Source organism: Falco biarmicus, chromosome 7, assembly GCF_023638135.1.
Source record: "Falco biarmicus isolate bFalBia1 chromosome 7, bFalBia1.pri, whole genome shotgun sequence".
Taxonomy (NCBI): domain Eukaryota; kingdom Metazoa; phylum Chordata; class Aves; order Falconiformes; family Falconidae; genus Falco; species Falco biarmicus.
The window spans coordinates 35,680,413-35,697,171 of NC_079294.1; the positions used below are offsets into that span (position 1 = coordinate 35,680,413).

The window sequence follows — 16,759 nt, forward strand, 5'->3', positions numbered from 1 at the left end:
CAGACTTGCAATTCCTGGTGACATACAGCACATGCATGTGCTCATTTAAAAACCCAGTGGGTTATGTGCTTTGGTTGACAGCTTATTTGGTTGAGCGTTTAGTTGCTCTGGTGTGTTTGCTTGCATGCTCTTTCTCGCTCTCCTTCTCCCTCCTCCTCTCCACTGACACTAAAACTAGCGCCTTGGAGATCCATATCTGACCACCCAGTCAAGCTTCAGTGAGACATGTTTGATTTCTTTCACAGTTTATATCTTGGGATGTTTGGCTGAAGGTAATTTTAGCTCCTTGAACCATGTTAAAGCAGGGCTGGGATTTCAGCTATCCTTGTAGGAACTAATTAATAGGTCATAAACATGTCACTGGAAGCAAAAGTTTACCCTTAATTTTGAAAAGAAGGTAAACTTGGAGATTTTTTTTTCATAGTCATAGGAGGAAAAAAATCTGCTACACCAGTTCTATGTACCTTTTAATTAGGTTACTTAATCAAGATGCTTTTGATCTGAACGTTATTGTTGTATATTGCAGTCTGGAGGGACTGATCAGCCTGAGATTCAACTTCCCATGGACGCACTTGGCTGCAAAGCAGGATGGTTTCTTAAACTACCTGGAAAATTCTCTTATGAGCTGCCTCAGAACATGGGGATTAATGTTGACTGTGTATTTCAACTCCATTTAAATTCTTTAACTGTTTGCTCACTGGAAAAGAAAATAAAACTTTACTGCCATTCTGAAGGGCTTTTATGCAGGCACCTGTGCATTTCAAGCACATAGGAACTTATGTAGAATACAAGCTGGTAATTTAAATTGGGTTGTGGGAATAGCACTGAGAAAGGCTGAACAAATAAAATGGAACTAGTTCATTCATCATTTTAATAGCATTTAGCTTGCCTCATAAAGAAAGTGGCAGCTTTTATTGCTCATACAAGGACTTATGCCACTATTAAAGAATGATGCTTCAGCTACTTCTGCTCTAAACTGCAGAGTGTGACAAAGCCCAGTGGACTGAATTCTAGTTACTACTTAGCACCTAAGTGCTAACTAATAAAGCAAAGTGGAAGGGCAGTGTTTGGAAACTGCAACTGCAATATTTAAAACCTGATGGTAGGGAGGTGAATAATACACTAAAAAATTACATTTGGCTCACATATTGAGATGTTAGATGTTTCCAGATTCAAATCTGTTGACTTTTGTGACTTCATGTTGCATTAAACAGCGAGGTGTAATAGGATTAAAGCTTCATGCTTCATCGGAACGTGACTTCTGATCTAAAAAGCTTAGGTGGTGTGACTCTCACTTGCTACGGAGAGATCTTGCTAGATACACTCCTCACTCTTTCTAAGCTTGGCACTGATTTTCACCCAAGCACTGCATCCAAAGTTTTAAAGAAAAGCCTATCAGCACTGACAAATCATTTCTCCTCCCACAGAATCAGGACTTATGCTGCAAAAATGAACGATGAGGGAGAGAGCTGAAATCCCCTGTTTTTGGCCAAAAATGTCATTTCAGAAGTGTTCCCCCCAGAGAGCTGCAGTGTAGATAGCTCCTGCATGCTTCTGCTTTGTGAAATGGGATCCCGGGGCTGCTGATGTATCCTGTAGTCTATTTTTGCTCTGAGTCACTGCTGCACCTCATGGGAACTGTTGTTCATTCAGGGCAGATGGCGCAGAGAAGTCAGTGAGACAAGGACCCAAATGACAAATCCCTGAGACGCTTTGGTGCCATTTCTGACACAGTGTTCAGTTGAGTTTGCAGTTACAAACTGAACACCTTTCGATTACTCTCTAAATGAAAAGCTGAAGCTTTCCCTTAAAATTCTCTGACGCTGTCTGAGAAAAAAAAAACCCAACATCATAATTTTGGAGATCAAGTATCAGGCTGGATAATTTTGTACTGAAAAAGAGTTAAAACTTTTCTACTAGTCTTATAGAAGGCCTTTAGGCATTTATTCTCTGTTTCAACTAAGTTAAAGTTATCCATCCTGCAGAGAGCAATGTGGGTGTCTGTCTCTCTTGGATGTTTCTAAATCATATCTAAGCTCTGATTAATCTTTCCTGATACCTTTGCTCATATATTCCCCCTCGTGAACAGCTGGGGGTAGCTCCTACCTGACTGCGGAGCCCCTCAGTATAAATGGAGTAGCAATCTGCTAATAGGCTGTGTAGAAAAGGATGGAGCAGGAAAAGCTGTGGGAGGTGGATATAAAAATATCTTGGTAAGGTATCTAACCAGGAAGAAATGAAATAAAAGCTGTTCCTCTCTCAGATTTATTTTGTATTCATGGTTTACCTTTCTGCTCTCTAGGTTACATCAGCTTACATTTTCCAAACTAAATATCTTGCTGAAATCAGTAAAAGGTCAGAAGAATTGTACTGGTCACGCCAGAGGTGCATCTAGCCTACTGCTTGTCTGAGAGCAGGGTAGCCCAGAGTAATGTACAAGAACAGAGCAAGCACAGAGTCATATTTTCCCAGAATATCCTCCCAGCCTCTGGCAATTTGCAATTTAAGGACTTCCTTACTTATAGGTGATACTGTACCAATGTTCTTATCACTTTCTTAATCCAGATGTGATTTTAGCATCCATTATATCCTGTGGCATGAAAATCTACAACTAGGTGCTGTGTGGAGAAGTGCCTCCCCTTTTTGTTTTAATCTGTCACTTGCTCTTGTCATTTGATCCCTTCTGGTTCTTTTATCGGATGGGATGTGAAATTTTTCCTGTTTACTTGTTCCTTGCTTTTCCATGGCTTTTCAGATGTCTTTCCTGGAGGGATCCTCCTCTCTCTGCCATTTCCTCTATAAGCTAGAGTCCTGTTTGTGTATTTACACTTTACATGGAACATGCTCCACAGTTTTCTCATCCTGTTCCTCTTTGCTCTATTTTTTCTATTTCTCCTATACCTTTTTTGAGATGGAGAAACCAAAGCTGCCATGTAATAGTCAGCTTATGGATGCGCCGTTGACTTTTACTACAGCATAATAGTGTTCCTATTCTGTTCTTGGAGGTGCTGGTGGATGAAAAGCTGGACATGAGCTGGCAACGTGCGCTCGCAACCTGGAAAACCACCCGTATCCTGGGCTGCATCAAAAGAAGCATGGCCAACAGGTTAAGGGAGGTGATCCTCCCACTCTACTCCATTCTGGTGAGATCCTTGCAACAGGGCAAGGGGCAATGGTTTTAAACTAAAAAAGGGTAGATTCTGACTAGATATAATGAAGACATTTTTTACAATGAGGGTGGTGAAACACTGGAACAGGTTGCCCAGAGAGGTGATCAACGCTCCATCCTGGAAAAAATTCAAAGTCATGTCGGACAGGTCTCTGAACAGCCTGATCTAGTTGAAGGTGTCCCTGCCCATTGCAGGGGTGTTGGACTGGGTGACCTTTAGAGGTCCCTTCCAACCCAAGCCAGTCTATAATTCTATGATAAAACACAAGCTTAAAACTATATTGTGTATTATTAGAAATATCTATTATAACTCAAAACCCTGAGTGGTAATAGCTGGTTCTGAATCTCTCGGGGCATGTGTGAGGTTAGAGCTGGGTTTCTGACATGCTGTCAGTCACTGCTTGAAAATCCCTCTGTGGGTTGTTGCAATCTCTTTTTACCCTCATGGCCCTGAGTACCTCACTGCTGTCAGGGAATGCTCTCTTCGCACTGGTCTTCTGCCTTTTACAGGTCGTCTCTAAACACACACAGGCCTAAGATCAGATCTACTCCTCGTTTTTATTCATTGACAAAATGGACCACTTATACTTACATTTAATTTTCTACCTTTTAACATCTCTGAACAAGAAAAATGTTAATTTTTAACTAGCATTATCAGTTATACCATAATTATAATTTAATCACTCACGTCTTCTGTACCTTTTCAATGTGGAATCTACGTTTAAGGTACAGCAAGTTTATAACAATAGCAACTTCAATGCCTTTATTCTGGTTGCCGGTAAGTACTACTAGGGACACAGTGTGACTTCCATATGACACATTTCTGGTGCAGACAAATAGAAATAATGAGTATGAAGAAATGAATCTGGAGTTAGCCAGTTTTTTTAGACATATAATTGTGTCATGTCCGTGTCCCCTCCCATTCTTTTCTTTTTTAGAGAAGTTTTATCTTTAGCTCTAGAAGACAACTTGGAAAGCAAAGAATATGATATTGCTCCTGGATGTACCAGTCATCTGCTTGGTATCCTATTCTGATTATGTACGTGCACTACAAAATTGAAGGCTTTAATTTTCATGTTTTGCTTAGTGTTTGGTTGGAGAAGAAGTAGGAATAATTGGCTGTAATAATGGACTCTTCATGCCTGTGAAGTAAAATGAACACATTCATGGGCTCACTTCCTTCTGCTGTTGGTGCAGACTGCTTTATTCAAGCTGATTTGCAGTGAAAGCTTATCTCTAGGTTCTGGCTGTGAGAGGAAAAGTAAATAAGCCTAAGCAATTAGAGTAATGTTCATGCAGGTGCAAAAAGCCAACACAAAGCTCTATTTACTCTTGCCTTCAAGTCCCTTTAATCATCATTGCGGAGCTTAAGTTGTACATGGGCTTTTATGTGGTGCATTTCCTACATAGAGTATTTGAGCGCTTCTATTTCACTATAGAAATCCTCAGCCCTAGAGACATATCTGGCACCAAAATAGCTCTGACCATCTTCCCAGTCCTTGAGGGAATGAACGACTTCAGTAATGAGTGGACAAGCTGTAGAGTCTCCAAGGTCATTCAAAGGTTTACAGTACTGCTTAGTAGCACTGCAAAAAAGTAATAATAATCATTCTGAATAATTCTACAAACAATAGGTAAAGGCAGCAAATGTAAAATGATGTGAGTCAAAGGCTTCTGAAAAACATCCACACTACCTTGATAATTATCTGCACATCTAATGAAGTGTAAACCCCTATGGAAATCAGTATACCACTAGGATTGTCTTTTTTTTTTTTTTAATTTAGTGGGTTTTATAATTCTTTTTTTCTCTGGTAATGGAATCTCCTTTTGTTTGCTTGCCCTACTGCTACTTTAAAATTGAGCAGTTAAAACTGTATTGCAAGGATTTCCCCAAAAAAGCTTTATTCTTGTTATTGGAATTCTCAGTAACTGCTTATTTCTTTCTCTTGTGATGCATCCTAAAAAGTCAGCAATTTATCTATTAGGCTTACATTAGTGGTGGCCTAAGGGGATAATTTCAGGCAGAAATTCTATAATATTTTCTGCAGGAAAGCTATTCCTTTAAGGGAAGAAAAATCACAAGGCTGTGGAACTGATGCTTCTATTCTCCAGTAAACTACAACAAAAGAGCAATTTTATCCCATTTATTATGAAAAGCTTGAAGTATAAGCAAATATTTGAACAATGTGTTCTTTATTATTGGATGAAGAATATGTAAAATTGACTGAGTCATATATTTTAGGGTTTAAAGTTAATGTTAAATTGGCTAATATAATCTTATCTATAGATTAGTTTGTTGAATTCCAGTCTTGCACTAAGACCAATAATGTGTTGGTTGAGCATCTATAACATATGCAAATTTGGTTGTACCTCCTGTCAAAATAATCCTAGGGTTCTTGCATGTGTTTTTCTTTCCTTTTATTTGTTTTGTTTTTGTCCCTGTCCCGTCCCCCCCCCCGCCCCCCCCCTCCCCCAATGCATGATTGATCTCGGACACAGAACTTACAGGTAGCTGAAAATTCTGGCTATTTATCATGTTCCCTGGTCAGTTATCAGACTTTGTCCCCATCTGCTACCGCATCTCTTGCTATTTTTTTTTTTTCCTGTAGAAGTCTCTACATATCTGTTGTTCTGTTGGTGTCTTGTCCTCCCAGGTTGACAGGATAATACATTTTTTTCTCCCAGCCAGGATATTATGGGGAGGAGAGAGGAAAATACTGTTAAAAAGAGAGCTGGAGAAATGAAAGAAGAGCCACCATCAAGGCAATCTTTTTATTTGCCTTTTCCCTTTGGGAGCTGGAGGCCAGCCTCATATCCGAGTGGCAAAGCAGGCCCAAGTATCTCACTAAGGTAGGTCCTATTAGGATTTTGGAAGAACTGTAGATGATGGGCTAGAAACAGACAAGGAGGTTTTGCAGGGGGGATCCAACCAAAAGTTTTGGGCTCCTTTTTCCCCCATTTCTCTGGAGTATGGAACTTCATCTCTCCTCATTGCCATGTAGTTGACAATCCCACAAGAACTGCTTTCGTGTCCCTCCTTCCTTTCCAGACTCCTGGGAGAGGATTAGGAAGATGGAGGAAGTGAAGGTCAGGACCTACTGTGAGGGAAAAGAGACAAATGCCAGGAAAGAGAGGAGGAAAGAAGCTGGAGAGAGCACTGGTGTGTCAGGCTTTCTGATCCTGGTACTACAAGGAGTAACAGGGATGTATGGGTATTGGACAGATGTATTGATTACTGTCCCATGTCCTCCCCAGGCCATACCATAAATATATGCCCTCCATGTCATCTCCTGCTTTCTGAGTTGGTGCCCCCCCTCCTAAGCCAGCAAACCTCAAACCTTTTCTAGACTACAAGACTTCAGGTTTGCTAATTTTGCAGTCAGTGGTACTAATTTCAAGGAACCCTATGAAAATAGTAATTTTGATGATTTGTTTTTACTATGTCTATTTTTCCTTTTTTTTTTTTTTCTTAGTAAACTTCCTTCCTTTTGCAGAACATATCTGGCACCTTCTCTTTATGTCAATTTTAAATTAACTATTGTATGATGTCGTGCAATCATTTTTTTTCCAGTGACTTTTGTGCCTACCCTTCTAATGCTATCCACTTCCAAACCTGCCCAAATCTATCCTGTTCCAAATCTATCGCCCCACAAGCCCATTCTGTCCTTCTTCATGGGGAAATGGGACATTATGTGCTTGGAAGCCATGTATGTCTCAGACACATTTCTGTTGTAATTCTTACTGTTCCTCATTGAATTGTTTTCTGCAAATTCACTAATTCTGCTTCTACGGGTAGAGGTACTCAGTGTTTTCTGGGTTGCTGTACGTACATGATGGGAGAATAAATTATACACTTGTGGATATAGCTGAATGTAACGGATCCACATATAAAGAACACTAATAAGAGCACTTCACTGGTAGCTGGTTCTACATTCAGTCCATGAGTAATATCTGAATCATTTGATACTTACTTGAAGAGATACAGAAGGCATCTGCTACAAGAAGTAACTACTGGCCTAAGTCATAAGACTTTTCGGTAGAGCATTAGTTGATCTGTACTTAATGCGTTCATGTATTTTCCCAGTTACATTCTCACGTTAATCTGACAACTGAAACACAAAATTTACTTGTCCTTTATTTTGGCTTTTGTACAAATATATTTGAATTAACCTTTTTTATATTTCAAATGTGTTTTTTCAATTATCATGAAGAAATTAATCCTGTAGACACCTGTCTGCTTACTCTTTTGAATTGTTTGACTTCTACGCTCATTTGTTAAAAAATCAAAAACTATGTATTCAATCCATCAGCTATTTTTTTGAGGGGAAATGTAGTTGTAAAAGAAATTTGAGAGTTGAGGCGTTGGCAAACATTTAATGCTTAAGCAAATGGTGAAGGTTTTATGTTATGTAACACATTTAACAGAGGCTTAAGCACAGCACTGCCTAGTTGAAAAGTACTAAGTTGTAATTTTTCTTTCTGAACATACAGCACCTGTAGACATCTGCTTCTGGGAAGAAAATGTGATGGACATAGGGAAAGGTGGAAGACGCCTGGGAGAAATAAGCCTGGAGTCCATGGAGGCAATAGGACAACCGTACATAGAAACTGGTGAGTGAGGCTGGGCTCTTCAGATCCAGTTAAGCACTTTGCCATTCAGCACCCACACTTCGAAATACCAGGAAGTGCTCTGAAAAGTAGCATCTCTGTAAGACATATTCCTTCTCTGGAAGGCATTCTTTAGCTCCTATTAACAGGAAAAACGCTGCTGAAGTTGCACACAGGATAGCAAAATCTCAGACTAGATTCAAGTGAGATAACGCTAAAACCCCTATGAGGTGCAAATTGATTGGAAAGAGTTTAATTGGGATCACCAGTTTATTAGGATATATCCCAGGGAACTGATTTAGTCTGATGAGAATGGATGGCAGTATCTGCTGATTAACTGGAAGAGTGTTAGCATACGTTGAGCATAAGGGGTAGGGCTCTGGCAACTTTCAATGTGTGTTCAAGGTTCCTCCTAGCTCAGAAGGGTAAGGTCTGTTTTTGTGTTACTATTGTCAGAAGAGATTTTAATTTGGAATGAATCGTATCCAGACTGTTTTGCATACAAACCCTTCCTTCCACCAGCACATTCCCCAGCTGTGATATAATAAGGGAAATACATATTTTTGAAAAGTCAGACCATCTGTCTTCCTGCAATAAAAACAATTAGAGCTAGCTATAAGGTAACTTAGCAGAGAGAGGAAAAGCAATTCTGCTGTCGATGGACAAAACAGAGAAGACAGGGTTGAGAGATGCTTGTGATATTTTAACAGCTATGTTCCTAGGCTTTTTACTCTGTCTGCCTCAGTTGCATGCTAAAATATTATTCCTACTTTGATCACTTTAGGGTCTTTGTACTAAATGCTTAGCTTTATAGAATTGTTGAAACCCCAGTTAGATCATATATAAAAGTTTGCCTTCAAAGTTCCTTTAAGTGCCATATCCAAGATGCATCTCCAGTCCTTGCTTGTACTGACTTTTAATATCCTTTCCCTGTGAAACAATCTGTGTTCCTCCAAAATTCTTGGCATCCCCATTTAATATAATTCAGAATGTCTTACACAGTGTATGCTGTAAAAAGCTATACCTTAATATCTATTGATGTTGTCCTTTGGTTAGCCTTAATTGCTCGGATAAAGTCACTTAAGTTAAGAGCTTTTACTTTGAGTTTAAAAACTCTCTTCTGGTAAAACATTGCCCTGCTGAGAAGGTTTTGATTTAAGACCTCCCTCTGTTTAACTTGGTTCATGCTTAAATATTTGTACTGCTAAATTCTGATTTTTTGTACTGTACCCAGGGATTCAGGGCAGAAGTCTGAGTGTAACAGTAATATGAATGATTGATACAGCCTCTATCAAAGTTGCCAAACTTGCTAATCTCTATATTTGTAATGTCAATGTTTTCTATAAAATTGTTAGTTAACTTGTCTATTACAGTATTAAATAACCCTGGCTGCCAGAGCCAAGCTGTGCAGAAGTCAGCTACACAGTTATTAAGCACATTAAAGCAGAAGATATCAACAAAGAGTATTTTCCCTTCCTCTTGGCACCTTTCATTTGGTGCAGGTGTTTGATTGTATTTCAGGAGTCCTAGTAGAAAATGCGTGAAAACAGGTTATTCTCCAGGGTCTCATTTTACTATAAAGACAGCAATTTATACCACCATTTTACTCCTTCTTCATTTCTGCTGTCAATTCCTGTTACTTCTTTCCACTTCACAATCTAATGTACTCTTCCCTGTGTGAGTCCAGACCTCCCACTGAAAAACTGTGGTCATGGAGAAACCATTCCTCTTTTCTTTCTAGCCATCATTTTCCAACCACCAGCCTGCTCCTGTTGAGGCTGTCAGTCATCTGAAGACTTCTTGGCTTCAACCCCTGTGTCTGGACTTAAAGCTTTCTTGCCCATCAGTGATATCCCACTCTCTCCTCAGCCCACTGCAAGCATGATTTCTTTACTTTTGTACCCACACCGTCATTTGTAGGACAATAGTTCGTCTATTCTGTAACCGGGAACCTACTGAGGTCACTTTTCTTGGCCACGTCATGCTCTAGCTTCAGCTTTCTTCTACACAGGTGACTATGTATTAGCATCAAAAATATACAGCATACATTTCTAATCTAGGGGGAATGCGTTTCCTGTGCCGTAAGAAGTGGTGTAACTTTATAAGGATTTACAGACTTTCTGAGCTTATACAAACAAACTGTATTGTAAAAAAAGAAAACAAACAAAAAATCCAGCAAAAACCAACATCTCCCTGCCGAAAGTGCCCCAACATACTATTTCCTGCAACAGCTATATGCAAATAGTAGCATTTCATGTTCCAGGAGGAGAGGTGTGGGGTGGAGCTTTGTGTTTTGAATAGAAAATCATGGATCTCATCAAAAGGATTTATCATCCAATTACTGACCTATTTCCAACATGAATTAGTTACAGCTAAGAGTTGACTTTGGTACCTATATCTGTCACCCAGAGTTTTGCTTTTGCATTCTCTGGATGTAAGGTTATGCTTAAAAATAACTATTGCATTTATAATATGAAACCTACATTGACACTATTAAACCTGATCTTGTCACTTTTCCTCTTCAGGCAAGTACTTGCTTGAAACTCACTTGACAGTTTAATAGCACAAATAGCAAGTCCTAAGAAAGACAGTCCTTTAGAAGACAGTCAAGAATCTTGGCCACTCGTAATTGTGTTAGCAAACTTTGACATCATGAGCCAGAAAATCCCACCCTGCAGACTGGAAATCTCTGTGCAGTTGCTTGGGGTGTCTGTTATTTGTGCAGAAGGGAACAGAGTCTGAGTAGGATGGGGAAAAATGTGTGGACACAGTGCAAACTCATCACACAGGATAGGACTACAGCAACTCTCTCCAAAGCCTGATATGCTGCTACAAAGCTGAGAAGGCTTTAATGTGTTTGGCAGAAGGAGGATTGCAAGAAAAGATAAGAAAGTGGAAAGGCTCAGAAAATTTGTAAGGGAATTTTTGTAGAAATGACCTTCCTCTGAGGCTTTCTCCAACAGCTGAGACCTTAGGAGGAGATGATCTAAGCCCTTAGAGTTCATCAGATTCTGACTTAAAAACCCACAGGCTTTAAGCTACAGGGACACCCTTCAGGTTGTGCAAAGCCTTTGTTCACTTCTGTTTAAATGTGATCTCCCCTTTACAATGAATCAAAGCTTTTCTAACCCTCAGGCCTTGGTAAAGGAGCTGCTTTGTTTTCAAAAGTGCTGTTGGAACAACAGGATCAGCTAAGCCAGGAAAGAGCAAACTGTGAGATTTTTGTACTTTCCTAAACACGGAATGATATTTAGGGATGCTACCTGTACAGTCATCTATACCAGACCATATTCTCTCTCCACAGCATACTAAGAAACAGTTATGGACCTTGAACTTAGAAAATCATGCCTGGAATGTGAGTATAATGGTTAGGTATTGTATGTAAAAAGAAAACCATCTGAAACTCATCATAAATGTCCGAGCACTGGATAGTTATCCATTCTATAATTCTGCAGTGCTCTTGGCTTAATAGAGTGCAGTAAATATGAAAAATGTATTTAGAAAAGGAAGTATGCTTCAGGCCCTTGAGGAAAGCTCTGCATACTTAAGCAATGATTCTTGACTTGCTTTTAATAGCTGTTTTGCTGTTCCCAGTTTGATACGTTGTTTTCGAGAAAATAAAATTTCATGGCACAACTTTTTAATGGATCGGACTATCTTTTTTTTCTGCTCTACTTAAATTTTTGAAGTCTTCAGTCTTTTTTCCTTCTTAAGAAGGATTATTTTAAGTGTATTTCTTTTTTAGGATGCAAAAGAAGAAAAACATATATCCTGGGTGAACATAGGAAGGGATTTGTTACTGCAGTCGCAGGAGCCCGGTATTCATTTCTCATCACTTAACCTCATCTCACCATCTGCAAGTAAGGCACTGGATAAAGCTGATTGTCTAGTCTCTAGTCAGTGGAAGAGGTGTGTCCCAAGGGTATTTATGCCCACGTGCTTAGACACCTCTTTTAAGATGACAGTCCAGCTGTAGAGGTGTTTCTATCTCTTATTCAACTAGAGAGGAGCCTTGGGACTAGCTGAGCCCTTGTAATTGATTAATAAGCTAGAATTAGGTGAAAAGAAACACACATTTTGTTTTAAGTTGAGATTAATGCTTTCTTGTATTAACTTTGTTGAAAATCTAGTAGATGGCCAAGTGAAGCTCCTAGGAAAAAAAACAAACCACCCTGTAGTTCACTGCTTATTGCATTTCCATTTTTTATGTAATGGCATATTAGTTTTCTTTCAATCTTCTAAAAATTCTCTGTGGTTCTCAGATTTCTTAGTAATATATATTAAAACCTGAAACGCATGTTTGATAGTCATTTCAAAACCTAAAACTGTGTTTATAAAGAATTGCTAAGTCAAAAGCATCCATTTTTTTCCTGTATTTCCTATCATCCTCAGTTACTGTCAAAATACAAAATATTTTGTCATCTCATGAATAAAAGTATCTTATTTTCCTGAACACAAAAAGCTCATTGATTTCTCCTCCGTTAAAGTACTGAATCCAATGCATACTCCTCCGTGCCTAGTAGGTAAAGTACTAGTCACTGTTAAAATTTCTCCTAGTTATATGAACTTCTGCTGCATTACTATACCTGATATCTTACAGAATCTTTTCCTGTATCTTTTTGCTTCCTTTATTCTCTATATTTCAGGGCTTGTAATTGGTATTGACTGCTATCAGTTCTTCTTTCCACTCCTACTCTACAGTTTCTATTTTACATTTTTTACTTCTTCTCTTCAAGTTTTTTAATCATAGCTTGCTTCTCTTTTATTCCTAAATGTGAGATCTGTTTTTAGCAAAACAATGTGAATGGTGATTGCTAAGTGTTTAAAATCTTTTCTCCCAGATGGTTTGGCTCAGAATAATTATCAGTTTTGCAAGATTCATTCCTTTGCATTAATTACATATATCAATGGTTTGGATTTTATTCTGTGTACGGATATCAAGTGTAATAAATTCATGATCTTTACCTTCAAGCTACAACTCATTTTAGTTCAAAGATGAGTCCTTACATTTATCATCAGGAAGGCAAAAAGAGAATTCCTTCATGTTTAATGCAGCATTTTCATAATCAGGAAACTGTAACTATAATTTGTTTTTAACCACTTCTGAAGCACTTTGTATTGGCTGTAAGTGACCATCAGCATAGATCATTAAAGGTAAAGATGACAGCATTTTGGGTTTGTGTGTTCTACAAATAGCAGTTTATAGAGATATTGCACAACTTGGTGCAGTGTTATGGTCTGTAGCAGGCACAGGCCAGCATGGGATCTGCTTCTGCCTTCAACTAGTAATTGAGGAATATTCAAGATTACTATTTCAGAGTCGCCAGGCACAATACAAAGTACCGTTCCCACCCTCTAAAATCCACTTGATCTATCCCAAACATGCTAATTTGGCCATTTCAGTCAAACCAATCTTTTCCATGGGTTCAGTCATAGGCTGGCACAAATGCACATGCATTGCTTCAAATTCTTCCAGTTTGTTACCAGATTCTTAGAGCTGGAGTATAGGCAGCTAGAAAGTCTCTTTTCACACCCCTTGTGACTGCACTCGTTTTATCCTTGGCACCTTGATTTTATTGCAAATGAGAACACTTTATTTTTTCCTTTCAATCTCTTTTTTTGTTATTTTGGTTGATGCCTGGTTGGTATAGCTCACCAGTTCCACAGATAATAGTTTCCTATTTGCTTTAGCAGAGTGCAGCTGAACCAGAGAGCTTCTTTTCTTCATAGCAAATGGATCAGGATTCCACAGAGCCCAGATTTGCTGCCTAAAGCCACATGCCTAGTTAGCAACTCTTTTCTTGCTTTCTGTCCTGTTTTTCTTGTAGGACAGGAAGGGTCTGAGACCAGGAATTAAAATGGATGGTTCCTGTCTTTCAGCAGTCTTGGGAACTCTTCTTTTGGAGACAATAAAGCTAGCTGGAATTAGCCCTTGTAGGGAAATTACCATTAAAATCCCTTATTCTAATCCCTGAGCCTTTAGAATTGTGTTAAAGCAGCTTAAGGAAGAGTATATGTAGTTAAAATACTGGAAGAAACAGGCAGATCCATGCTCCTATAGCTCTTTCTTCCAAAAGGGCTTCTGCCCTATGTTTCTTCTTCCTCATGGAGTATGTTCCCACTCTTTGTTTTTCATCTATGGCTATTTATCCAGAAGAAAAAATCCTGGAAGTTGACCAATGGAAATCTGGGCAAGACCATGTAGTAAGGGTTTATCAAACTCTCTCTGCAGCAGATAAAGCCAATTATGTTTGTCACCATGGACTAAAATAAGCCTTGTTCAAATGAATTTTCTTCCCATGATGTTATGTTTACCGAGCTCCTGCGTCACTGTAACTGGGAACCCTGCGATGTAGATACATTAATATAACTATGAAAAGTCACAGAGGAGCAGAGCAGAAACAGGGAATGCATCTAAAGGGGAGATAATTCTCCAGTCACCCTGATAAGGGAAGAGGAGACAGCTGCTTTCTTTGGCACAGAGTGTCATACCAGGCTATCGGCATTTCTTTTGTCTATAGACTATTTCCCTCCCCAGTGCACTCTCGGAAGAAATAATGTAACTGGAGAAAAAAAAAAAAGAAAAAAAAAAAGGAGTAATTAAGCAGACACATTCAGCTTGAGGAGAAAAAGTTCTGCTTTCTGCAACTTGCTGGCAGTGGGTCTCTGCTGCTCGCAGGGTGAGCTTGTCCCAGAACTCCAGCCAAGGACAGAGGAATAGGGTTTTACTCATTTGGCTTCCTCCTCATGTCAACCCCATAAAGTCTGATGGCTTGAGCTTTACATGTGAGAGATGTAGCAAAACTGAATTCCTCACTGAAACACATCTCATTAGCATCTTGAGGTGGGTATTGAATGGCTGCACCCTACTAGAAGGAATTAAATCTATCTTGCTAAGATAGATTTAATAACTGATAACTTAAGACATCGCTGACGATCTTTAATCTGATTTCCCGGCATCCTGTATAGAATTTGAAGTTTTACTTTGGCCTCCTTTGTCTGTGTATGCACTGCATTATTCGATATGTCTCTGTATCTACACTAGAAATTTGAAAGAAAAATTGTTAAAATATTTCAGCAGGAAAGTACAGAAGTTTTGAAAGCAACCTTAAGGTACTAGGTAATTTGAGACAAAAACATCCCAATATATTGTACTGTGCTCTCTTCAGTTAGTCCTGCAACACAGAAAACTACATTTTGTGACAAAACAGAATCTAGTGCTACTTTAACATCACCCAACATTGGAACAAACTTTGAGCTTACTACAGCTGCTGCATAAAGATTCATTCAGTAAATTATGCTTTACAAACTGCATTGAGAGACTTGGGCTAATTTTATTAGAGGTTTTAATTCTGATCCTCTGTCTAGTAGTTGGGTAACTGTAAAAGAACTATTTATTAATTTAAAGCTCATACAGCTGATTGATGCATGCTAATGCATTTTAGATTTAATAATCACATCTTCCTTAATTGAATTGTATTTTCTCAGACAGAGCATATAATTAAATCAAGTCTTTTCTAATCCTTCTCATGCCAGATTATTCTATGCTACATTGGGGAAAAAATAGTCAAAAGTATGAATTTAGTTAATTTAAGCTCATTGAAAAAATCTGCAGTCATATTGTGAATGTTTGGGATATTAAGCATTTTCCAAAAGAAAGAGATGCATTTTTCCATACATATATTCTGCAATAATTAAGATGTGTTTAGAGGAGCAAGACTGAAAACACTGCTAGGAAGGAAACTGTTTTAAGAAAATCCAGCAAATGTGGACAGCAGATAGTGAAATCTGCATACCACGTGACCAGCAAGCTACTTCAAAAAATTGTTCTGAAATATCTTTATGCAGAACAAGTCTATAAGAGAGAAGACACGAGAAAAAAAAGACAAGACATAGCTAAGAAATCACAGACCAGAAGAATGAGAAAATACTTTACTGAGACACTGTGATGTATTTGTTTATACCTGGTCAGTTGTCTCCAAGATGCAAGTCCAGGACTAAGGGTATTCGAAAACATAAAGGATTAAAAAACCTGGCTTAAATGAGGGGGAAAAGTAATTCAGAGTTGGGGATGGATTTCAGGAAGACATACCATACCAAGGGAAAGACAAAGCAAGAAAGGTATTTGCAGGAAAGAGATTTATCTGTCAGCATAAATTGTTAAAATCCACTTTGCACCTCTACTAATAGAGCTGCAAGAGGATAGAGTTTAGGCGTACAGAGATTTACTTTTTTAACACTTTTTGCTAATTGCTGTGGAGCTTTTGATAGAAGAAACATACAGAAATATAATTTACATTAGAATGTTCAAGCTTGGCATTTTCTTCTTTTTATGATAGATCAGAGGAACTGTATATATCAATGCATCTTCTGTGTCCATAACACTTCAAAAGATTTATTCTGCAAAACAGAGCTACGGAAATAAGCAGGATCTTTTTCTCTGATAAATGATGTGTTGACTCAAGTCTAAATTACTGACCTGATCTAATTTGTTCATCAGAGTTAAATTATAGAATTTATCCTTTTTTTAATAAACAACACTGGTTTCCAATTACAAAATGACCTGCAGCAGGATTTGATTTCTCTTCTTGATTTCCAGACAGTATAATGTTATTAAAGATAACATGGTGGGGCTATAGTGTTTTGTCTGAGGATTTTGATCTCATGCTGTATGGCATTTCACTTGAAGAATGATTTGTTCATAATATCATATTCATCCTTGTACTAGCAAAGGTCTTACAAAGATTTGTTTCCTTGACTACCCTGTGTCACAGGCTTGAAATGTAATTCCATAGCAGTAAAAGAAAAAAAATAATAATTTGACACTGTTGTATAATTAATAACATATCACACAAAGATATCTGGTTAGCAAAGTGGTTTCAAGGTGCTGCTTGTGAAGTAAAGGCATGCTTTTCTTTGCAAGAGATTTGTAAAACATATGCAGGATGATGATTTTTCTTCCTGGCACAAAAAAGTACTAGT

At 38.4% G+C, this 16,759-nt stretch overlaps 1 protein-coding gene and 1 long non-coding RNA gene across 3 annotated transcripts in view; one reads left to right on the plus strand and one right to left on the minus strand.

The window, feature by feature from the left end:
• BEGAIN (brain enriched guanylate kinase associated) overlaps positions 1-16,759 on the minus strand; it is a 155,815-nt gene that overhangs the window by 28,302 nt on the left and 110,754 nt on the right. The gene's annotated exons all lie outside the window — the stretch shown is intronic.
• Positions 1-16,759, plus strand: part of LOC130152925 (uncharacterized) — a 61,971-nt gene that overhangs the window by 27,339 nt on the left and 17,873 nt on the right. The window contains exons 8-11 of the long non-coding RNA XR_008823149.1: positions 3,006-3,143; positions 4,108-4,208; positions 5,855-6,019; positions 7,661-7,780. This is a non-coding gene — a long non-coding RNA (uncharacterized LOC130152925). The remainder of the gene's footprint in view (positions 1-3,005; positions 3,144-4,107; positions 4,209-5,854; positions 6,020-7,660; positions 7,781-16,759) is intronic.